General features: G+C 41.7%; 1 long non-coding RNA gene across 1 annotated transcript in view; it reads left to right on the top strand.

Annotated features, from left to right (window-relative positions):
• LOC121154128 overlaps positions 1 to 21,541 on the top strand; it is a 287,396-nt gene extending 265,855 nt beyond the window's left edge. Inside the window, exon 3 of the long non-coding RNA XR_005883462.1 lies at positions 21,444 to 21,541. This is a non-coding gene — a long non-coding RNA (uncharacterized LOC121154128). The remainder of the gene's footprint in view (positions 1 to 21,443) is intronic.
• The last annotated feature ends 2,946 nt before the right edge of the window (positions 21,542 to 24,487 follow it).

Raw genomic sequence — 24,487 nt, 5'->3', positions numbered from 1 at the left:
CTAGCTATTATGCAAACCCAAATAGGGGATACAAGGACCAGGTGCAAGGTGATCAATAGAAACCAAAAGGAAGAGATTTGAGCTGTGTGAAAAGATGTTTCTAACCAAGACTTGTTACATGAGCATATGTGAGAAATGAATTCCTCACTCAAGAAGGTGTTTAGATGTCAGCCAATTGAGGTGTAGATAAAAACATTGAATGTTCAGTGCAATAGAAGACATAGTATGTACTTCATCATAGCAGTTAGGAATTGATTCAGTGATGATTAAACATGTGGTCTACACTGTCCCACCCAATGCTGAGATTCCATGATTTTTTAAAAGCAAGGAAGTCAGAATGGTATAAATACCGTGGACTGGATACCATGTTCCAAATTGTTTAAGGGGAGAAACAGGAAAAATTCTGTCCTTTTTTAAAAAAAAGATTTGCTTATTTTTATTTGAAAGACAGATTTGCAGAGAAAAGGAGAATCAGAAAGATCTTCTATCCACTGGTTCACTCTCCAAATGGATATAATGGCTGGAGCTGGGCAGATCCAAAGCCAGGAGCAAAGAGGGTTTTTAAAAAAAAAAATTGTTTTTTTTTTTTGGTCTTCCATGTGGGTTCAGGGACCCAAGGATCTGGGCCATCCTCTGCTGTTTTCCCAGGCCATAAGCAGGGAGCTGGATGGGACATTGAGCCAGAATTCTGCCCCATGCCAACCCTGAGAATTCCAAGTTTCATTCCCTTCTCTCACATATTTACAAGTCTTTATTAAATGTCCATGATAAACTGAACTACAATACAGAACCTAAGGGCCTAGGGGAGATGAGGTGTGGATGGATGGAGACAATAGGACTTTTCTCCATGGTGGAGGCCACCCCGGTTTAACCCCATGTTAGTGGCAGGTTTTGTAATATTTGGTCTCTTGCACTCCTTGGGTAGTCCTGGCCTTGAGTCAGAAGATGACATCTTGACAGTCTCTATCTCAACTTTCTCAGCATGAGTGGGCACTGATGGCTGGAAAAGACTAATCCGTGCCTCTGACTGGAGTGCTCAAGGCAGGGACTCCCCTCCCCCGTCCCAAGGCAGTGCTGAGAATTCTGCTCCTAACAACTGAATCCTGCAAATGGTGCTACTAAATATTTCATCTGGCTTAACAACTCAATCTCCTCCCATTATCCTGAGGGCCCCTGCAGCCCCCTTCCCCCTTCTGATTAACAAAGTAGCTGACCGGGAAGACATGCCGAAGCTGAAGCCATCACTGAAGACCCTGTGAGCTGCTGTTCATGGCAGGCTTGGGTGGAGGCACAGCATTAAGTAGGAAGCATCGATTGCAGCATTAGCTGGCTTTTTACATTCCCAGGCACACAATGCAATAGCTTCAATTATCTTCAAAGCAACTGAAGAGAAGGAAATTGGTCTTAGATGTGGTAAATAGACTCGACAGAGTCCGCTGAAGCATGAAAGATGCTCACACCAGGGACAGGGAGGCCTAGCTGCCAAGCCTGCTGCAGGGCTCTCCAGAATTCAAATGGTCATCTCGGGGGTCCCATGCCTGGGAGGACAGGCCAGGCTCTCATGTGCTGAGGCAGCTACTGGGAGGTGGAGGTTAGAAGAACACCAAGTTTGGGATTAGAATCTTAGATTTCAAGGTTGGCTTTACTGATGCGTGGCCTTGGGCAAATGGCCTTACCTCTCTGGGCTGCATTTTCCTGATTAGTGACATGGGACTGGGAAAATCTATCCAAGAAGGGGTGATCCTGGTTTCAGGGGTCGCTGTTGCAAGTTGGAACCTCCTCCATATCTCCTAAGGGTATGTCATGCTTGTCTTTGTCCTACATGTGTCATACTGTGTTGGTTTACATTAACTTTTTTTTTTTTACTAGAGAGGGATCATGACCCTATGAAGAAACAAGTGAACGCTATAGACTTTATTCCCGTACTAAAAGCTACCTAAAGATACAGTTTGCCTATAATTTCTAGGAATTCATGGTGGCTGGCCTAGAGTTGACTTGGTACCTGGCATAGATGTTGCCCAGTGTCTGGCATAGGGCTCCCCTTCAGAGAGTATCTGTTGACTTCTTAAATAACTTCAAAGATGTTTTTCATCTATAATTTTGGAATTCAGTTCCATTCAGAAAGCATTTGGTAAGCACTTAGGGAGTCAAAGGGCCTAGAACTGAGTCTGCTGAAGACATGGGAGTCTGAGTCTTGCCCATGTTGGGACATGAGATGTGGAAGCATGTTTCAGTAACACAAGGGGCAGAGGTCAACCATCTGAAAGTTCTTTTACTTACCTGTGTTTGAAACAAGTCCTGGGGAAGGGTTTTGGATCTTTTTGTTCCAGTCCCAACCTTGGAGATTCTAAAGGGTAGATTGCTTGGACTCACTGTGAGAGAAGAGGTGGGGGATGTGAGTGACAGAAGTGTGTGTGAGTGAGAAGGTGGTGTAGTATAGTGAGAAGACCATTTGTAGTCTGGTCTAAGAGCACTGTGCCTGTTCTTGGTGCTGCACAGAGCTGAGGGTAGTCCCACTGGATTCATTGCATCACAGATGACAACATTCTGGACTGATAATTTGCCTAACTGCCAACGCTCTGATTGCAGTGCACTGAAGAATGTGTAGGGGAAAGCTGACGAGAGCAACCCTTTGTGCTTTGCAGGCCAAGTGGGGAAAAGTCTGGGAGTCTGGGTTCTGGATCCTGGATAAGGAGGGCTGGTTGATCCCCTTTGAGCCAATCCTCTTGGGTGGTATCTGAGTGAGTGAATTGGAGCTTCCCTCCGGCCCATTTTAGAGGAGTTAGCCCATTCCCATCCCCACAGCCTGTTACATGGGCTCTGCTCTTAACAACTTAATTTAAAAAGGATAAAAACCCCTGGAGGATGTTTTTAAGGAGTTAAATAAGTACCAGCAATGGCTCCTGTTGGGGCTGTTTGGATTTGAAAAGAAAATACTGAGATGTAAAGATATCAATATTTAATTGTCTCTTGAAGCCTGCATTTTCAAGCCAGCAGTAGGGAGCTGAGAGCATCTACTGAGCGTGTGTGTGTGTGTGTGTGTGTGTGTGTGTATGCATACATATGCACACGCTTGCGTGAGTGTTGTGTGTGCTTCAAGAGAGGAGGAATCTTTGGGAGTTCTGTGCATATTCACTGTTCTCTTTCTGTGTAACTTTGCTCTCTAGTACCTCAAGAAATAATAAAGAAGGACAATGAACTCTGTTGTTAATGAATTAAACAAACAATTATGTGAGCCCTCCTCACCCTTAAGGCATTTGGAGTCCAGAAGGGGCGTAAGTCCTTTACACAAATTGCCTTGCTACTTATTAGATAGTCTGAGATAAATCCCACCAAGATAGGAGAGGTTTATGGGACTGATTTATGGGTGGCTACTATGCTCTCAGAAATGGCTGGCCCAGCCAGAGCCCATCTCTCCTGTGTGCCCTGCAGAGTTCCTGGAACATGACAGATGTTCAATAAATCTGTTTTGGACAGTTGTTGGACTCTATAAGCATTCCCTGTAGCTTTGTGGTCATTTCTGCCCCCTCTGACTCCCCTGCATGGTTGGCAGTTTCCCAGGAAACAATATATCCATCCCAGAAGAGACACTTGGAGTGGTTACTGGGGACTGAGCAATGGCAGAAAGTTGAGTCTGGAAGTGACTGAGCCTGAGAGGACTCATTTACCCTTCTCCATGCAGGCTGCATTTAATGGGACTTGATTAGACCATGGGAGGAAGTTCTTGGTCTCCCTGAAGTGGGGAGTTTGTGAAATATTCACTATTCACCCCTATTAGGGAGAGTCATGATTCTCAGAGGCAGGCCAAATCATATAACTACCTAATTTCCTTCCAATGTGAGGTTACCATCTAAGCCCCTGTCTCAGTCTACTTGTGCTGCTATCACAAAAGACTGCAGACTGGGCCACTAACAAACAAGAAAAGGTTGTTACTCACATTCTGGATGCTAGAAAGTTCAAGATAAAGACCCTGGTTTGGCTGGCTGTACAAAGGGGTTAGCCCACTAGGACCCCATCCCATCCATGAGGATTCTACCTGCTCGTCTATCTCAGCAGGTCTGGGATAGAAGAAGGCATGTGGTGCCACCTTGTCCCTTCCCTCACTTTGGGGCAGAATTGTCCCAGCATGTCCAGAGGTCAGAAGCCACTGGGATTTCAGAAAGGGCAAGAGGCTACCCAAGAGTCTCTGAATCCTTTAGCTGTGAGGATTGACAAGCTGGAAGGAGAGTTGAAAAAATGGAGGCAGGGCCACCCCTTGGGCAATCCCTAGGGCGAAGCACACATGGTGGGTGAGGGACGAGCCCTACGGTGTGCTCCGAAGGCTTGGTTACACCAAACTGAGCAGAGTCCTCTGGATTTGGGCAACCCAGAGACCAAGGTGAAGGGTTGACAATACAGCTAAGAAGCCATTAAGATCGCTCCCCCTGCTTCTAGACAGGCTAGCATCCAGGCCATTCCTGAGTTTAAAACTCAAAATTTCACATCTTTCTTCCATTGACTTTGATACTTCACCTTGCACTGACTAGCCCCAATAGCACAGAGGTGGAAAGATGTCCCTTAGTATCTTTACATCAAGGGTTCTCAAATAACTATTGGGCCCCAAACCTCTTTAAGAGTCTATTAAAAGCCACAGGTCCTCTTTTCCCTTGAAATCTGCATCTATCACTCGATAGACAATTTGACAAAAGTTAACTTCAGAGCACTTATGGACTACGTGGAACCCATCAATAAATCCTGTTAGTAAGACATGTACCTCAGAAGAATGTTTTTGAACCTTTAGGACAATATAATAATGTTGACTAGCACTTCACAGTTAACAAAGTATTTTCCCATACATTGTGTTAATTAATAATAACCCTATAGAGATAGGAATGATTATACTACTCTCCTGTTTATAGATGAAGAAAATGAGCTACAAAGGAATTATGTCCACTTCCCACAGCTGGGAGGAAGTAAAATCAAAATTGGAACTTGGCCCTGCTTTTCCTTTCAGTGCATTTTTACCACTCCTTCTTGCACCTGCCCTTTGAGTTTTTTCTATGTTTTATTGCTGACTTATCTTAAGATTCCATTGTGACTCTGGTGTACTCTTGTTTTGTGATCTGTGTGGTGGGTAAAGGGTCTGAGAATGATCAGAGACTCCTTGGGACAGGACACTAGGAAGACAATGGGCTTCAGGAGCCCTGGCTAGTTTCTGACTTAGAATATCAGGATTGATATTCCTCAGACAAATCCTTTACTCCTCAGGAAGGTGAGGAGGAATCCAGGAGTCACGACTCTAGGACTCGAATTTCCTGGAAATTCCATGTATTTCCAGAGGAGTTTATGTCATCATTTGCTTGATTCAATCTTAATATGGGTTAATTTTCCACATTATTGCCATTGATCTTTGATCATGCTTTGAGGAATGGAGTATTGCTGCTCATAAATCACTCCATCCTCACTGAAGGTGCAGTGGGTGCTGAGACCGGGAAGTAGAAGTGCAAGAAATGAAAAGCTAGAGTAGTGGTTCAGGCTGTGGCAATGCTTGTATGGGGTCAGGATAGAAGACAGGATGTGCTGTTGGTTGCATTGTGCCCTGTTCTAATGAGTCTACTTATTTTCTCCACCCATACATCAACATTTCCTACTTTTTGCTTCCCCTGGGCTTCCCTTTCTGTGCCTATAGTTTCCCTTGTGTTCCTCCCTTATACTTCCAAAATCTGGATCAAGTGCTGCAGTTAGCAAAGCCTTTGCAGATTTTCTCCAATCTACTGCAGTTGGAATAGTTTTTAAAATTATTGTTTAAAGATTTATTTATTTATTAATAATCTTACTTAGTTTATTAGGGTACAAAGGGTCAAGGGCTACAGGAAAGTGGGTAATACCATTGTTTCCATACTAATATCATTTTTTCCCCTGTGCCTCACATCAGAAACCTGGGATGGGTGAGAGGCTGAGTGGGGCTTTTCCCTCTGTTTCTCCCCTGACCCCAGATACAGGGAATCATTGTTTTTTTCTTTTTACATTCCTCTACTGCTTTATCTCTGAAGGCGCTCGACCAGTTTGTGTTACATACACACTTTCATTTCTGTACTGTAATCTCCATGAAGACAAGCACAACAGCTGTTTATTTTAATACTGTGAGCCCAACATCCAGAACACTCTGGTTCAGTTAAATACATGTTCAGTGGATGAGAAGACTAGGGTAAAATGGGTTAGTAAGGGGCTTATTCAAAGCTCCTTCTTCCGCTTTTGGTGGTCCTTATGAAAGGAAGTTCCTAAACTATCCTGTGTTTGTCCCATAATTAGCCTTTCTTGAGTTTCACCATTGACTTTTTTCTTAATGGAGAAGATCAACAGCATGGTGGTTCCAGCTGGTATTCTTTTTATTCCCATTGGATTCCCAGGATCAAATTGCCAGTCACCTCTGAAATAAAAGGTATAGCTTTCTACTGAAAAGAGAGGGTCTGAACTGTCTTTGCTCTCGCTATATTCAGCTTCCTAGTTGCTAAATGACTTAATTGTGCTGACTTATTGGTGAAAGTACTCTATTCTCATGGAGGCCCATCTTGTATTTCTTCTGTTAGGAACTTCTTCCTTTTCCATCAATTTCTCTTGGCTACCTGTGTCTCTAATAAGCCTCTACCCTCTGATTTCTTACTCTTTCATCTCCTTGGCCAAATTTTCCCCATCAACTTCTGAAAATCTACAAAATCAATGGTGGTAGTGATGATGGGGATAAAGGATAGATCCTCTGAATGACAAAAGGTGCAAGATTTTTCCTCAGAAGATTTCTGTTAGGGTAGGGAGAAGAAGGAAGAGCTGGACAGCTCTTGGGATACCCTTTCCTTAGCAAGAGTGTAGAAGGACATTAGTAGCTGAGATAATATTTCAGTTCAACCTCTGTATATAGTCCTCAAGTGCTGTTGTTTCCATATGACTGTTCAGCTGAAAATCTTTCCAGGTCCATCCTCTTGCCAGCATAAAGACAAATTCTTAGTGGTCCATTAAGTCTTACTTTTCCCTGCTCACCTTTGGTACAAAAAGAGTATTGTCATGACTCCTGGAAGAAACTGTAAGTTCTATGGGGGTGTAGCAGGCAATTTTGATGCTGCTGGGGCAGAAATGGCAAAGTGGGATGTGCCATGCTTATATTTTTATAAGATTGTAGAGAAGACATAGTCAAGGCCAAAGTCAAAACGGGTTTCCATCTTTATCCTGTTGCCTCCTTGTATAATTCCCTCTTGAATAATAAACCAGGAGTTTTTATGAAGTTTTGGAAAAGTGCATACTATATAGAAAAAGTAGGCACCTATTTTCAAACTTGTTTGGCACCAAAATAAACGTATTGTTTAATTCCATTTCCCCACTAATCTTTGTAAGTTCGGTCTTGTAATCCTGGGTCTAATCAGGAGGCAGAAACCATGCCTGACATTTTGAACATCTCAAGTATAGACAATTCATATAAAACATTATTGAACAGTGAAATGGGTCGCCAACTCACTAGAACTGCAAAAGACAGCACTGGATATCATGGAAATAGCAGCACCAAGAAGCAGCTGCCTTCCCTAGAACTGGGGAACCCAGGGTGCTAAACAGCAAAGCTCTGAGCAGGGAAAGCTGTTGGCTGGAGCTGCTGGGACCCAAGCCTTCTGAGGAGCCAGTCCATGAGAAAGCAAAAGGAGACTATTGGAAAATCTCTAGACTGTATTCAGTTGCTGCTACAGAACAACTTGTCATCACTGGGTAAACAAATACGACAGAAGTAGGAAGCAATCAAGACTCCAGCCAGAAGGACTACATTTCTTGCTCTTCTCCAGCTCTACAGTCCTCTTCCAGGAGCTCTGATATGTAGAACCTTGACTGACAGGAAGCCAGCAGAACAGGAGTTGCAGCATCATAAAGCAGAATTTAGGAGCATGGATCAAATAGAAAAAGATAGTGGTTTGATGGGTTATCCCTTTGGATACTCGGCATCCATGCATCCCTTTCTATACACATTTAGACATCTACAACCCAAACCAATCTTTTCCCCAATTACCCAATAAGATGCGATCATCTTTTATAAAAGGAAGACATTCTCTTCCTTTTCTCCAAAGGAAGAGATGCAAATTTTCAGCAATTGTTGTATTCATTTCTAGGAGAAAGTCACACTCTCCATTACTAGATCCAGTTAACACTTCTCCTCAAAAGTAGTTGCAGTTTTGTCTTCTGAATATTTTTCTTTAAAGAGTAGTTTTCAAAGTTAATCCCCAATAATTTGTGTAACATAATCAGGGAAAGATGGCATAACATAAAATAAGTATTAGGGGCCTCCCGAAAGTTTGGGAAAGGATAGAATTATAATATGATTGCAGATGGGTGGAAATATTTGAAATCTTTTTTTTAATCACATGTGTTTTCCATGAACTTAAAGACCCCTCATCCCCATACTTGTTATTGTTGAGGTAATCAGTAATCAGATAATTGATAAGGTATGTATGTGAAATCTTCCATTTCCACTATCTGATTTGTGTTTTTGTTGTCCATCACTAAGGCAACAAGTGGTCAGCCTTGGTGGCGTGACTCAGAGTTTTATCCCTGAAGTGTGTTAGTGATCCTGTCTGGTTTTGGTTACTGTACTTTCTATGTCTTTCAAGAAAAAGATTTTTAAATTAGTTTTATTTGAAAGACAGAGTTACAGAGAGAAGGAGAGACAAAAAGAACTTTTTATCTGCTGTTCACTCCCCCAGTGACCACAACGTCTGTACCTGGGCAGATCTGAAGCTGGAAACCAGCTTCTTCTAGGTCTCCCATGCAGGTACAGAGTCCTAAGGCTTTGGGCCATTTTCCGCTGCTTTCCCAGGCCATAAGTAGGGAGCTGAATGGGAAGTGGCGCAGCCAGGACATAAACTAGCACCCAAATGAGAGGCCGGCCTATTATGTATAATATTGCCCCAGTTACTGTGGTTTCAATAATGTTTTACTCTAGAGAGTGGGAGTACTATGGGATGCACTACAGAATCCCTTAACTTCCAGAGATAATTCTTTCTTCAGCTAAATTTCCTTTTGGGGGAGAGAGAGTTGATCAACTCTGTTAGTAGTGTAACCCTCTTTGCTTATCTGTTGATAGGTAGTGACACAAGGGATCTAAAATAACAAGACAGGAATATTTGCTTTTGCTGGTAGAGGCTTTCCCGCCTCTCCAAACAAGCAGAACTCAAAGTTGCAATGATGGCTACCAAAAATTCCATACCACTGAGTGTAAAGGTGAGAGTCGCTCCTTGTTCCACTGGATTCCAAGATCTATGTATTCTAGCTGCGGGAGAAATGCACCAAGGGTCGTGTTTAATTCCATGTGTTTACTACATTATCTACAACTGAACCCCATTCTTTCCATGAGCTATCTTCCAACTGGAACTGCAGCTGAGACTTTAGTATCACATCTCACCATTCTTTTAGGCCTGTGGTTTCTGGATGATGAAGTATATAATAAGAGTGAATTTAGGGACTTGGACCACTTGCCACACTTCTTGGCTGAGAAATGAATTGCTTGATTAGAATCAGTGTTGTAAGGAAGACCATGAATAAGATATTCTATAATTCCAGAGATAGTGTTGCTAGCAGAATCATCTTAAGAATCCATGTATAATAATGGACACATGTCTTTCTCCCTGAGGAAAATGCTCTTCCTTCTCCATGATCAGTAGGGGGGAGGATTCCAATGTTATCAGTGTATCACTGAGTGACTGGCTGGTCCCTCTGGGAAATGATGCCATGTAGGAGCCTAGTAGCAGTTTTGTTTTGGGCACTGTGGGGTAGTGGCAGGGAACTCAACATGTTCATGTTGTTGATCCTATGAACAACGTCTATCTGTGCCATCATGGCCAGTTTTGAGCTGGGCTCTTTGGGTGAGGGAGAATCTGGCTGACATCTGATGAGTATGTTACACTTTATCCTGACATAAAGAGCGTGACCTGCACTAGATGTCCTTTAGATTTCCATGACACCTAAATATAACCCAGTTTTAGAGCTGGCACAGAGATCATGCCCAAATCAGATATCATTGCATCTACAAGGAAAGTCCTGTTTCAATCTCTGCTTCCAAGGCAGTGGGTAGAGGTAAAGCCAAGCTCAAGTTCAAGCTCAAGAAGTCTTCCCAACTGACCCTCTTCAGAACTCTGGTTTCTCAGGAACTCTTGGCAGCACAGGCTGACTGTAAAATTATTTTATTGGCACTTAACTCTGACTGATTTGTGTTACTCATATGCTTAAAGACAATTTAAATTAGTCCTACAAGGCATCAAGGAATATATATATTTTTTATTATTTGAAAGGAAGAGAGAGAAAGAGGGAAGGCAAGCTCCTATCTGCTCATTCACTCACCCAAATATGTGCGACAGCCCTAAGTTGGGCTAGGCTGAAGCCGGGGTTGGAAACTCAGTCCAGATCACTCACATGGGTAACAGGGACTCAATTACTTGAACCATCACTTTCCAGGGTCTCTATTAGTAGGAAACTGAAGTCAGGTGCTAGAGTTGAGTGTTGATCTGTGAGTGTTTTAACTTGCATCTCGTCTTCTAGGCCAAATGTCTACCCTGGTATATATGTCTTTCCGACAGCAGAAGCTCACTCTGTGGCTCCTCCTGAGTAAAGATCAGGATTCAGGGCGAAGAGTCTGGCATTTAGGATGAGAACCTCCAGGTCAGAGACTTCCTCTCTGCTCGTTTTCCACATGTCATTAGATAGACTTAGCATACCTGCCATTCCCCCCATTTCCCTTCCTGCACCAGCATTTGCTTCTGCTTTCTAATTCCTGCTTTCATTTTTGTTTAAGTTGGGCTCTTCCCCATTTTTATGAAAAATGCAACTATTTTTTCCCTGCAGGGAGGAATAAGTCCAATCAATCAGAGTTCCTTTTAAGGTCAAGGAAAGCCACCATCTCTGGAAAAAGTCAAAACAAAAGTTGAACAAAGCAATCTATTTCCCTTGGGCCTTCAGTTTGGTCCAAACTTGTGATGGACATTTATCACCTTTATCACCTTTCTCCCCAATCATCCAGTCCAGATGTTCCTCACCCTCAGTTAACTCTTCAGACTTGGCTTGGTAGAGTCACCAGCCTTCATCTCTGAGGAGTCTAAGCCTTCAGTGTCCTTTGTGGGCTTTGGTTGATATAACTGCATTTAACATTCTCTCTGGGCAAGAAAGCACAAGTGATAAATACACCTGTGTTATGGTACAGCAGTGAGCTCACCTTCTCCTTTCCTTATGGTACAACAATGAGTCCAGCTTCTCGTAGAAATTAAGGAAGAATTCTCCTGCCATTAAATTAACACTTTTTTGTCTGTTAATTCGGTGATATGGCCTTAAGTAGCCAGATGATAGCCACAGCTCTCAGTGCAGTGAAGCCCTTACTGTGTTCCCTGAGACATGTGTTCTATCCCTGGGAAGCAGGGCCTCTTGTTTGGTTTTGTAGAATGTTATACAGTTAGGACAAATTCTCTAGGTGTATTATGAGAAGTGATCACTGCTGCTTCTCCCCTTGTAATTTTGTACATATAGAACATTTGAAGACAGGACCTCAGGCCACAGGATATTGATCCTTGGCTAGAGTTCTATTCCGAACTTTAACAGAGCAGTCCACTATTTCTGGTTGGTAGATGTTTGGTTAGACTAGTGGATCCCATAGTCATGGTCACGTACCAAGCACTCCACTTTCTTTGTCATAAAATGGGGGAGTTTCTGTCTACTTGTTGTTTGTGATGCCTTATAGGTCATACACTGTAAGCCTTTGGATGCCAATGGAGATATTGAAGGCAAAACAAAATAAAACAAAAGTTGCTATGGTTTGTATATCCTCTAAGTCTCATGTTGAAATTTAATTGCTGCTGGGATAGTATTAGTAGGTATGGTTTGTATGAGGTTATGTGATCAAGAGGAATGCTGATGCAGAACTGTGAGCCAAATAAACCTTTCTATTGTCCGTAGGTTATTAAGTGCTGTGTATCTTGTTTTAACAGTATAAAATGCACTAAGACATAAGGCAAACACACAAGCAGAGGATCAGTTTTGGGTGACTTTCTAGGCTGTGTGATCTTACATGAAAGACTGAATGACTGGAGTGGGAGTGGTCTACTTAAGTTGTGGCATATCAAGAGTTCAGAAGGGGCTTCTACTGCTGGCCTATCCTCAGTGTCCACAGCTAAGTTTTTGATGGCAAAGAAGATCCCATGCTTTTACACCATGTGTAGCTTTGACTACTGTCATTCTGTTCCTGAAATCATTGCACTGACGCTGGTGACTAAAGACAAAGGCTGGCTGACTCTACAGGGAAAAATCAGTCTGGCTGTTTGAGAGTGTCTTTATGATGGGATGATCTTTGGTGAGCATGTGACAGAGATCTGTAGATTTCTGCACACACCATCAAGTCTATTTCCCTATCTTTCAGCAGTCCTCCTTTCTCTTCCCCTCCTGGTTGTGCTCCTTCCAGGCAAGCCACCTGCCATTCGAAAGTCTGTGTTTATACATAGCTCTGCTTCCTTTTCCTTTTCCTTTATCTTCATGAAAGATAAAGTGTAATGCTTCATGTATGCCTATTGGGAATATCTACCACTGGGAAAATTCTCCCATAGTCACTCTTCAGCAGGGCTTTATTGCAACTCCAATTTTAGCTAATACTAACGTCCTGCACCTTTTACAAACCAGCCTGAAGACTTTCTTTGTTGGTCACAAGTAATATGAGCCTGTAAATTAAGAACTGTGAATTGAGGAAGAGACATCAGTAACTACAGATACGAGAGTATACGGGAGTATGGCCCCCTATGAACATAATTGTGACATGCTTAGGGATATGTGTTTGGGCTTTGCCATCAGTTCTTGGCATGGTGCTTCTAAGACCCTTGGCATCTCCAGAGTGAGGTGGATCTTCTTGTATGTTAGTGAAATGGTGGTGGCTAAAACCCTAAGACAACTTTAGGATGCAGCCTGAAGCTAGAAGAACCAGCTGTGCGATTAAAATGCTAGAACTTCCTGCTCTGCCTGTGATCTCTGGGGAGGTGGGAGGGATTAAATACCAACACCATTTGGTAATGATCAATGATTAAATCATATGCTTCTACATGTTATAAGGTCCATACAGCAATAAACAACAGGGTTTGAGGATTTTCAGTTGAACATGTGGAAGATCTTGGAGGGTAGTGCATCTAGAGAGGGCATGGAAGCTGCACACTCCATCCCACACACCTTGTCCTATAGCATCTTTTGTCTGGCTGTTCATCGGTGTCCTTTGTAGTTTTTGCTATAAATCAGTAATACTGGAATGAAGTATTTCTCTGTGTTATGGGAGCTATTGTATTAAATTGCTGGACCTGAGATAGAGGGGATTTGGAGACCTCTGAGTTTTAGCCAAACTTGTCAGACATACTAGAGGCTTGTGATTGGAGTCTGAAGAGCAGGCAGTCTGGTGGGACTGAGCTCTTGCCCAGAAGTTTGATGTTAACTCTAAGCATTGTGTCAGAAATGCATGGATATGTAGTACACACAGTTTGTTTTCAGGAGTTGGAGAATTGATTCTTGGTGTGGAAAAAAAACTCACACATCTGATGTCAAAAGTGTTGTGAGTATAGAAAAAAGAACATTTTTCCCTTTTTGTTATTGACTTGTGTCTTCTAGACCTGTTCTAGATCAATCCAACATGTGTCATGTCCAATGTAGGGGGGATTCATATTATGATCATTCAACCTTCTGACTTAGAGGAATTGATTATTTCCAGACCATAATGAGCACTTGTGATTTGTGTAGTTTTTTTTTGATAGTTTCACGTGGGCTTAGTCTGTACTTGGGTCAGGAGCATGTCAGGGGTCTCACAGTTGGTATTTCCTGAACACTCCCCGAAACATCTTTACACACTGATTCTGTCTGTGGCTGCTGGGCTCTGAATGGCGTTACAGCTTGTGCCTATACCCTTCATGTCTTGCAGAGCCTTTTATTGTTGAATGTTTTCCAAATCAGGGACCAGTGTTATGGTGCAGTGGGTGAAGCCACCTCTTGTGTTGGGGCATCCCATATCATCAGATCACCTGTTTGAGTCGTGGCTGCTCTGTTTCTTTTTAAAAAATATTTTATTATTATTATTATCATTTTATGATACAGTTCCATAGGCTCCTGGTATTTTCTTTATCTCTGCCCCAATTTTGCCCCCCCCCCACCTCGTTCCTCTATATCATTACTAAAGTATAGTTCTTCATACTCAGTCATATGTCCATCATTGTAGGCATGGACAGTGGCAGAGAGTCCAGCATCCTATTGTCAAGGTACAGTAAATAGTTTCATTGTAAATCCATCTTTGTCTGGAAGTAGAAATGCATACTACATTGTATCCTCACATCTGGATATGTTAGTCTCCATTTCACAGCTACTGTACATCCCCTCAAATGAAAACTCATAATACAAAGTCAACAACAGAAAAATAGAAATTTACAATGCCATGAAGTTAAATAACATGTTACTTGATATGACAGTCTTCATTACACAGTTACTATACATCCCCTTAAATGAAAAGCCACAGAACAAAATCAACATCAGGAAGAAAAAAGAAATTAACAACACCATGAAGTTAAATAACATGCTACTAAACGACTAACATGTAGCTGAAGAAATGAAAATCAGTAACCTTCTTGCAGAAAATGATGTTACTGTATGATCTATGAGTCATTGAAGAATTTAATCAGAAGAAAGTGTTTTGAAAAGATGAAAACATCAAAACACATGTGACATAGTTTCCATTGATTTTTGTTGGTGAAATGTGCCTTTTTTAGACAACAAATAGATAATTTTGTTTTTTTAATATAGTCTACTAATCTATGATGTTTGATTGAGCTTAAGCCACTTACATTCAGGGTTAATATGTATGGGTGGCACTTTGGTCCTGTCATTTTAGGAGTGGGTTGTTCATTGGGTTAGTCTTTTGTTGTCATTTTCCTGGGATGTTCTTCACATCTGCCTTTGGCTTTGTTTGGTGCTATTCCTCTTCTCTGTCAAGAGAACATCTTTAGGTATCATTTGTAGGGCAGGTTTGAAAGAGGCAAAGTCTTTTAACTTTTCTTTACTGTGGAAGAGTTTTATTTCATTTTCAAAGACAAAAGAAAGCTTTGCTAGATATGTTATCCTAGGCTGACAATTTTTTTTTCTTTTAGAATCTGGAATATGTTACTCCATTCTCTTCTTGTCTGTAGAGTTTCCTGTGAGAGATCTCCTGTGAGTTTAATTGGCATTCCTTTATATGTCAATTGATTTTTTTCACGTGCATATTTCAGAATCTTTTCCTTATGTTCAGTTGAAGAGAGCTTGATTATCATGTGTCTTGGTGAAGATCGCTTTTGGCCAAGCCTGTTGGGAGTTCTGTGCCCCTCCTGGATGTTGTTTCCCAATTCTTTCTCTAGGTTAGGGAAATTTTCTTTTATTATTTCATTAAATATATTTGTAAAACCAGTTTCTCTTTCTGCACCTTCTAGGACTCCCATCACTCTTATATTACGCCTCTTAATAGTGTCTTTCAATTCTTGAATACTTTTTTTGACTTGGTCCAGATCTGCTTTCAGCTTTTTGTTTACTTTCCCCTGATGACAGAAAATATCTTCCAATTTCGAGATTGTTTCTTCTGCTTGTTTCATTCTGTTTTGGAGACTTTCCACTGTACTTTTAATTTGCTCTATGGTGTTCTTAATTTCTGATATATCGGTCTTGATTTGCTTTATTGCTGCTATTGCTTGTGTAAAATATTTCTTAAATTCTTTGAACTCTAGTATGTCCTTCTCATTGTTGATCAGAAGCTTTAAAATGAGTTTTGTGAATTCTGTGTGCCCCATTTTTTTCGATGTCTTCCTTAGTTAACTCTGAGGTTGGCAAAGGATTTTGCTCCTTTGCAGGGGAGTCTTCAGTAATATTCATTGTGTCTTTGTCTCTTATTTTGCTCTTGGTCTATGTACTTCTGGTTATTAGAGTCTTCTCCTTGGGGCAGGTTTCTAAACTGTGTCACCCACAGGTCTACTGTTTGATTTTACTTATTGCGGTTGGTACACCACTCTTTGCTTGGAGCCAATTGTGCCACTCCCTCCAGTGAGTTTCAGGTCTGGGTTGTTATGTTAGATTTCCACAAAGAACTCCGGAGCCCCAGCTCCTGATTCACCACTCTCCACCTCCTGTGATACTGTGCTGAGGCTGCACCATTGTCTGTGCAACCTTCCTCCTGCTTCCGGTTGGAGCAGGTGCCAGGATTAGGGAGACACCAGGTGTCCTATATAGCTAGGTTGTTGGTGGTGCTGATCTTGCAGGAACCTGTTAGCTGTTAGATCTGAGGGCCATACAGACCTATTTTGATTTGTACAATGCCACAGTCGGTATTATTTTCCTGTGAGGCCAGTGCAATCCACGGAACTCAGTGAGTTCTTGTGAGCTCAGCACATGTGCAGCTCACTCTTATCCCTGCAGTCTGGAACAGACTGGCACCACAGTGTACAAAATGGTGCCTGATGTACCACTACTAGAGTTCTTAATCTGCTGGCCATCAGGTCTGAGGGCTATCAGGACCTGTCTTGGGTGGAACCTGAGGATGCCACATTTATGTAGTTCACTGAGTTAGAAATGAGTTCACTCCCAGCTCAGCGCATGCTCAGTCCTTTCCCTTGCCTTTGCCTCCTTACGCAAAATGGCGCCTGATTCGGCTTTAGGGGGTTGACTGGGCTGTGAAATACATGCTGTTGTTGCACTGCCCATCTGGGATCTGCTGCTCTGTCTCTGCTCCTGGTCAAATCAAACGGACCAGCAGGACGGACAGTTCTTTGTCTGGGTTCACCTCCAAAGCTCCCAGTGAAGTTTGTTCCCACCTGGTTGCTGGTGGAGTTCGGGCTGCCAGTAGAGTTCACATTGCTACTCGCTGAAATGCCACTGGGATATCAGTCACTGCCACAGCACACCATGGTTTTCGCTGCTTTCCTGTGTCTGTTAGTCTTGAGGTACCCATCTGTCCTCTCCTATTTCCTGGAATGTATCCTCTCTGCTTCATCCTGAACAAATGTTTCTCAGTCTGTTTAACGTGTCCTTACCCTATTCCAACATCTTGATTCTCCGGCTGCTCTGTTTCTAATGCATCTTCCTGTTAACACATCTGGGAAAGTAATGGAAGATGGGTAACATACTTTATTTTCTGCTACCCATGAGGGAGACGGAGATGGAGTTCTGGGTTCTTGGTTCTTAGCTCTGCTTTGTCCAGTTCCAGCCATTGTGGCTATTTGGGGAGTGATATGCAACCAACATATGCAAGATCTCTCTTTCTCTCTCTGCTTATCTCTCTGCCACTCTTCCTGCCAAATAAACAAAATCAAATATTTTTAAAAAATGAAAGGAAAACTCCAAATGACTTGATAATGGGCCCAAGCAATATTCTCAGGAGCAGTTTACATTATACTTCCGTTTTTCACTTAGTGATAGAAGCTGGGAGATACAGTAATTTATCATTGATTCTTTTTAATTTTTCATTTTTATTCTACATATTTGTGAGGTACTATATAATAACTCAATCCCTGTATTCAATGTGTGAAGATATAGTCCAGTTTGTTAGCGCTTCCATTGCCTAAACAGTTTTTAAACACATTTTTTTGATTAACACTTAACAATTATATGTAATTACAGGGTACAGTATGACATTTCAATGAATGTACACAATATGTACTGCTGAAATCAAGGTGATTAACGTTTCTCTCTCCTTGTCATTATCTTATGATTGGAGCCTTTGAGTACCTCTCTTCTATTTGCTCAGAACATACATAGTAGGTTATTAAGAACTTGTCTTTTGTTTTAGAGAGAATGTCTCAGCTTTCCCAAACTACCAGAATCCTGAACATTCAATTTCTGTAGCAGAATTTTGAGTCTTTATGGAATTTTTCTCTTCATTTTTGTACTCAACTTTCTTACCAGGCATTGAATGCGGTGCTATTCAAAGCCTGCCTCGTGACTGGCCTGTGACCTATTTGTACTTTTCTGCAGTGAAGTATTTGCAGAGAGCTAGAAGTAAGCTTTTAGAAAGGTTTATAGTGACGACATGGTTGTGGCATTGGTGCATTACCAGTGGTTTTGTCTTACTTAGCCATGTTAGATCCACCTGCATGTTATGAATTTATACAATAAGGCACATGTAGTCACATGTTAATAATAACACAGGATATTATAAGGTTGGTATGTCAGCTGAAATCCTTGTGTATAAAACCATAAACTAGTATTTTAAAGGTTTATTTATTTTTATTGCAAAGTCAGATATACAGAAAGGAGGAGAGACAGAAAGAAGTTCTTCCATCTGATGATTCACTCCCCAAGTGACCACAACAGCTGGAGTTGAGCCAATCCAAAGCCAGGAGCCAGGAGCTTCTTTTGGGTCTCCAATGTAGGTGCAGAGCCTCAAGGCTTTGGGCCATCCTCAACTGCCTTCCCAGGCTACAAGCAGGCAGGTGGACTGCCGGGTTTAGAACCGACACCCATATGGGATCCTGGTGTTCAAGGCGAGGACTTTAGCCACTAGACCTCCACTCCGGGCCCAAATTAATTTTTTTTTCATTGGAAGATCATCTTGTTTAATTTTGTATGATAAAGTACTGAGAGGAACCAATGAAGAACTGAAGAATGATTTCTGAAAATACAGCCTATTTAGGCCTGATGCAGTAGCATATTGACTAAAGTCCTTGCCTTGTATGTGCTGGCATTCCATATAGGCACTAGTTCAAATCCTGGCTACTCCACTTCCTATCCAGCTCCCTGCTTGTGGCCTGGGAAGGCAGTTGAAGATGGCCCAAAGCCTTGAAACTCTGTCCCCACTTGGCAGACCCAGGAGAAGCTCCTGGCTCCTGGCTTTGGATCAGCTCAGCTCTGGCCATTGCAGCCACTTGGGGAGTGAACTGGTGGATGGGAGATCTTTATCTCTGTTTCTCTCTGTAAGTCTCACTTTCCAATAAAAGTAAATAAATCTTTAAAAAAGAAGAAGAAAATACAGCCTACTTGCCTTTTTTTTGAGTAAAAGTTATTACCCTGAACTTACTGGAAATGAAAATCTCTTCCTCCATTCCTGATTGTATCCTTCTATATCCTTCTGCTGTGAATGCTGTGTCATTAAAATGAATCATAGAAATGATTTAGATAGACATTGTTCTTTGTGAGTAGGATTATCATCAATCCAACTGAGTTTAGATAATTTTACAAGCAAGAAGAAAATGTGCTTTGAAGTTATTCAATGGTGATATCAGGATTTCACTCATAACTCTTTAGTTGTAAATGAAGCATGAAAAATGTTTTGAGTGTAATGGTGATTTTTAGATTAATAATAACATTCAGTGAACAATCTGTGCAGATTTTTAGTTAGTTTTGCTTATTAAATTTTTCATAATTATATTTGTGGAAGTTTAATTTTACATGTATTGAACCTAATGATTAGATTGTTTATATATGTTTTGTTTTTATTTCACTTTTCTAGTAACCCATTTTCATCAAAGTTTATTAAGTGGTAATATAACTAAAAAAAGCAACCCTTCACACAATTGGGCAATTGTTGTTTGGAGTATTTTCAGTTGAACTCACCAGGTACAATCATCTATACTGTGGCTCACCTGATGGTCTACAGAAAGTCAAGGTGAACAGGTTGTTGTGGACTGGCAGAGTTCATGGAAGGCTTGAGAGATATCCTGGCTGTGTACTGCCAGCCTTACCATGTAAATGTGAACTTAATTTTTTAATGATGAACATATAGAGTATATATGTCAGATCAGTACCTGTTTCTAAGCTGGGTTCACCTAATCCTGCCTAGATACCATGTGTAGCATGCCAGCTGCAGTTGGGGCAACCATCTGCTCAGGGTTGCAATGGTTTGTCATCATCTGTTAGAATCAGTCAGTCTCACAGATCCAAGATAGTCAAGATGTGGCTATTTATCTTTGCATCTTGAATTTTTTTATGTTAGTGGTAATTGCGGTCATTTTCCCAGTTGCAACAGTTTTTTTCTTGTCTAACGGTGAGAATAAGGAGTTTCAAAAAACTTGGAGTTGACTCTGTTGGTCTTGGCTATCTCAAACTTGCCAACTCTTACAGTAGTTACATCCCTTTTGTCTTTAACAATTAAGTGTTGCTATTTGTCCTCTACCATTTTAAATCCTATGTCTCCCAGTTGTATCACCTAGGATTCAATAGGAGAAATGGAACAAGAAGGAGATATGTAGAGATTGAGTCTAAGAGATTGGCATGATGGGGGCTGATTGGTCAGATCTGGAATTCTGGGGCAGACTTCAGGGAGGGCAGACTGGAACTCTCCAACATGGGATGAGGCTGCTGTCCACAGGAAGAATGCTTTCCTGAGGGAAGCCTCAATCATGATTCCAGTGCTAATTAACGTGGTCCCATCCTGATGTTCCACCTCCAATTTACAATAAACTGGTGATGGAATGTAATCACATACAAAGTGCCTTTATACAAACATCTAGTTCGGCATGAGAGTAACAGGGATGCTAGCTAATCTAAGTTGGTACATCAAAAATACCATCACAAACCACCCCTTGGACACCCACACATATCTCCTTAAACCATATTTACTATCCAAAGAAAGATAGTAAAGTCACACTTCTGCCTAACATGATACAACCATCCTGAGTACAATTGAAAATGTTTTAACACTTTCTCCAGAATGGAATAAAAAGTCCTTGGATGATGCTCACTGTTGTTGTTTGTATCTTAAACACTGAAAAAAATTAGCTGTTGTTAACACAGTTTGTGTTTGACAATAAGGGAATGAGTGAAAAACATTTGGTAGATAGCTAGCTAGCTAGCTAGATAGATAGAAATTTTAATAAAAAAATTAGGAAGAAACATTACAATCCCTGTTTCCACCATATGATCATAGCTAATGTGTTTGATTACCTTTTCCATCATCCAGTCCGCATACTTTTTGTCCTTGGCAGGCACATTAGCTGGTTCTATTTCTTTACTTGGTAAGATAACTCAAGCCTTTATTTCTGAAGGGTATGTGCCATTAACAGTCTTGCCTGAGCTCGGTTGTTACAGTTTTCCATCGACTTAAATCACATGACATGTGAGTTCTGAAAGACCCTGAGGAATGTCCTGTATTCTAGACATCCTCTCTCTTTTTTTCCACTGTGTAACAACATCCAAGATTCCCCTTGGCGGTGAAGATCAATCATCCCAGATAGTACTGTCATCCTTTTCTTTGATTGTTGATTCAGACGCATGAGAAGCCCATCATGGCAGTGCAACAATTGTTTAATTCAAGGGAATTTTTGTCGTGTCTACTGTTGGAAACTTTGCTGTCTTTGAAGCTAAGACCCGTAGATAAGGTGATCCTAAATTTCAGAGACAGGAAGCACACATTCTGCTGTGGAGCACTGGGAGTATTGTTTTTGAATCCACTTCCATTTCAACTCTTTGACTCATAGGTACATGAATTCTGACCGCAGGAGAAACGCTGCCATGGATTTATGCTGACTTGAGCCTACACAGCCTTGCTCCAGCCCTGCAGAATGTTGTTACCTAGCTGGCAGAATAAACCAAGTTTTAAGATAATCCACTCTTCTTCTTCAAGATCCATCTGTCTTCTGCAAAGGTAAGTTCATGGAGATATGGTGGGACTCACCACTTCTTTATCTTCCAAGTCCTTATTGTTAGGTCTTATAAACATACTGCCCCTCTCCCAAACTTGGCAAACTTACAATTGAGGAACTACAGAAGCAAGATAGCTTTGACCTCCTGCTTTGTTCTCCAGAGCCATGGTCATAAAGGCATTATCTAACCTATCTTACCTGAAAGTACAACATAAGATCCTCATTCCAGAAGAGTGTTGCCATACACTTAGAGTTCAAGAAGGAATTGAGCAAAAGGCCTTGCTAAGGATCTCAGTTAGTACTGATAGGTCATATCCCCCTTTTTGACAAATCACATTTCTCCACAACCATTTTATGCCAAATTGTTTCACCAAATTTGGCATAAAAATCCAGTTTTCCCTGGGCCTTAGGCCTTCATTTCTGAATGTTCCCATGTCATATACACTTAGCTATCATTAAATGAACATCATACTTTTCTCTTATAAATGTGACTCTGTTATAGATGTGTTAGCTGTGACCCTTGAGGTGAATGAGGAAAAGGTGTTACTTCTCTTTTCTCTGCATTGATCTCCATTTTAAAATTTTATTACTTTCAGTTTATAATTTCTGTAGGTAGATAGAGTTCTTGTGGCTTTTACATGATCTTGTCCACCACAAAAACCTTCTTCCTACTGGACAAAGAACCAATGTAGGCAGGCATTTGTGAGTTGCAAAGGATGCTTATTCTAATTACGTACTTCAGACTGAGTTCAAAGATCCACTGGATTCACTGTGTAATACAGCTGAATGAAAACCCCATTGATTATTTGGATTTTATAATCAGTCTTATTGTGGACTGCAGTGTAATATTGGATCTTTAAAAATTAGTGTTGCTGCATGATTGACCTGTGAGCCCCTTGGGTGGAAGGTCCAGCAGGGCCTGAGTTGCCTGGCATGGGAACTCTGGTCTACCTACATGGAGAGAGCAGGAGGGTTTGCTTCAGAGAGGGCCTGGTACATCCCGGGTCAGGCTGTCTGGGGTGCCATTAGCACTGGGCGAAACCCACAGTCTGTCCAATGGCACATTTGTGGGGGTTTGGGAATGTGGGCTTGCAGGGAGTCTGGGGGCTAGCACAAGTGGGGGCGTGTTGGGACCTGAGGGTTCACATTCAGAATTGGTGGACTGACTGTATCAGAACTGGGCCTCCTCAGTGGAAAAGATGGAGAAATGGATGGCAGGCCCAGATGCAAATGGAGAACATGGTAGCCCACTGGGAATTGCAGAGGACATCCGATATCACAACAGAGGAAGGAGGGCAGAACAATTTGGATGACTAACCAGCCAACAGAAAATATCTGGGCAAATGGTGACTCTAGGGTGGATTATGTCAGCCAGTGGACCTTGAAAGGATTTCTTCATCCTTGGATCGGTGAGATCAACAGCATTTCAGAATTATTGAAACACTTAAGCAAAGCCCTCAGAACATGCTGCACATCAGAGACCCTGGGTTGATTTCAGGTGGCTGTTCCCTATCCCTGGGTACTGGGACATTTGGGAGGCTGGGTGTAGCTTCTCCACTTGTCTCCCTCCTCCCACCAAATACGGGAGGAAGAAAAATAAAATTTGGAAACAATGGTCTCATCTACTTCCCCTAACCCTCCATCCTTCCCACTCTGATCAACCATGTAAACATCATTAAAAAAAAGATCAGTGTCAGTTCAGAGCTAACATCCAGTAAACCCTGAACATTGTATTTATCTTTCCCCAGTGCCTTGATGAATGACTGTAGATCCCCTGGGAACAGGCTAGGGTAAACATATAAACTGTATAGATTTTTGGCCACATAATGAGGTCCTTCCTTAAAGAGCTGTGGGCTTCTTTCACTCAAGGAGTTCTGAGTCCATAAACTGGCTCAAATCTGAGAATTGCCTGAGAGGCCATGATTGTGTTTTGATAATTCAAATAACATTGCTGCTTGCTAGATCTATAACTCCTCTGCTTATAAAGTAGCTAATAATTTAGTGATTTGCAAATCTATTTCTTCTTTTTTTAAGACCTTTCTTTTTTTATTAGAAAGGCAGATGTACAGTGAGAAAAACAAAGATCCCCCGTCCATTGGTTCACTCCCCAAGTGGCTTCAATGGCTGGACGTGAACCAGTCTGAAGCCAGGAGCCTCCTTGAGGTCTCAAACATGGGTATAGGGTCCCAGGGATGTAGGCCACCCTTTACTGCTTTCACAGGTTACAAACAAGGAGCTGAGTAGAAGTGGAGCAACTGGGTCATGAACTGGCACCTATATGGGATCCTGGTGTGTGCAAGGGGAGGATTCACCAATTGAGGCATCACACCGGGCCCTGTAGTGTACTTTGGTCTGGATGTGGTTTGTCCCTCAAAGTGTCTGTGTTGGAAACCTCATAATTGCAGGGACAGATGTAATCCCTGGACCCTCCTGGGGTAGATAAATAGGCTTCATGTGTTCAATTCACTCCAACACCCTAAAATCCCCAAATCTGGAGTCTTCCTCTATTGTGTACCAAGGCATTCTTGGAATGACAAGTTTATTTAAAGTAGGCCATATTTGGGTCTGTGCTTCAGTTTACCAACCAACCAAATAAATATACTGTTTAAAGCTCTTCCTAGCTTCTCAGGCTAACATGGAATCCAGAATCTCTGGCTAGTAGACTCACATCAGTAAAGTCAGCTTGACCGAGTTTTATTTTCCTTCCTCCTTGATTCTACACTCTACATTCCCATTCACACAGGTTCTGCAGATCTTTATTTGTATCAAGCATAAAAGTAATGCCATTCTTTTAATGCACAGTGGACCTCCTTGCTTGGCTCACACTTTGCACCTGACCCTTTGGGGCTGGTTGAGACTTGAGTCTATTCTAATACAGG

This window comes from Ochotona curzoniae, unplaced genomic scaffold (assembly GCF_017591425.1).
Source record: "Ochotona curzoniae isolate NIBS_2020 unplaced genomic scaffold, NIBS_Ocur_1.0 contig_2723, whole genome shotgun sequence".
Lineage (NCBI taxonomy): Eukaryota > Metazoa > Chordata > Mammalia > Lagomorpha > Ochotonidae > Ochotona > Ochotona curzoniae.
Note: the sequence above shows the minus strand (reverse complement) of the source record. Positions and strands in the feature narration are given on the sequence as shown.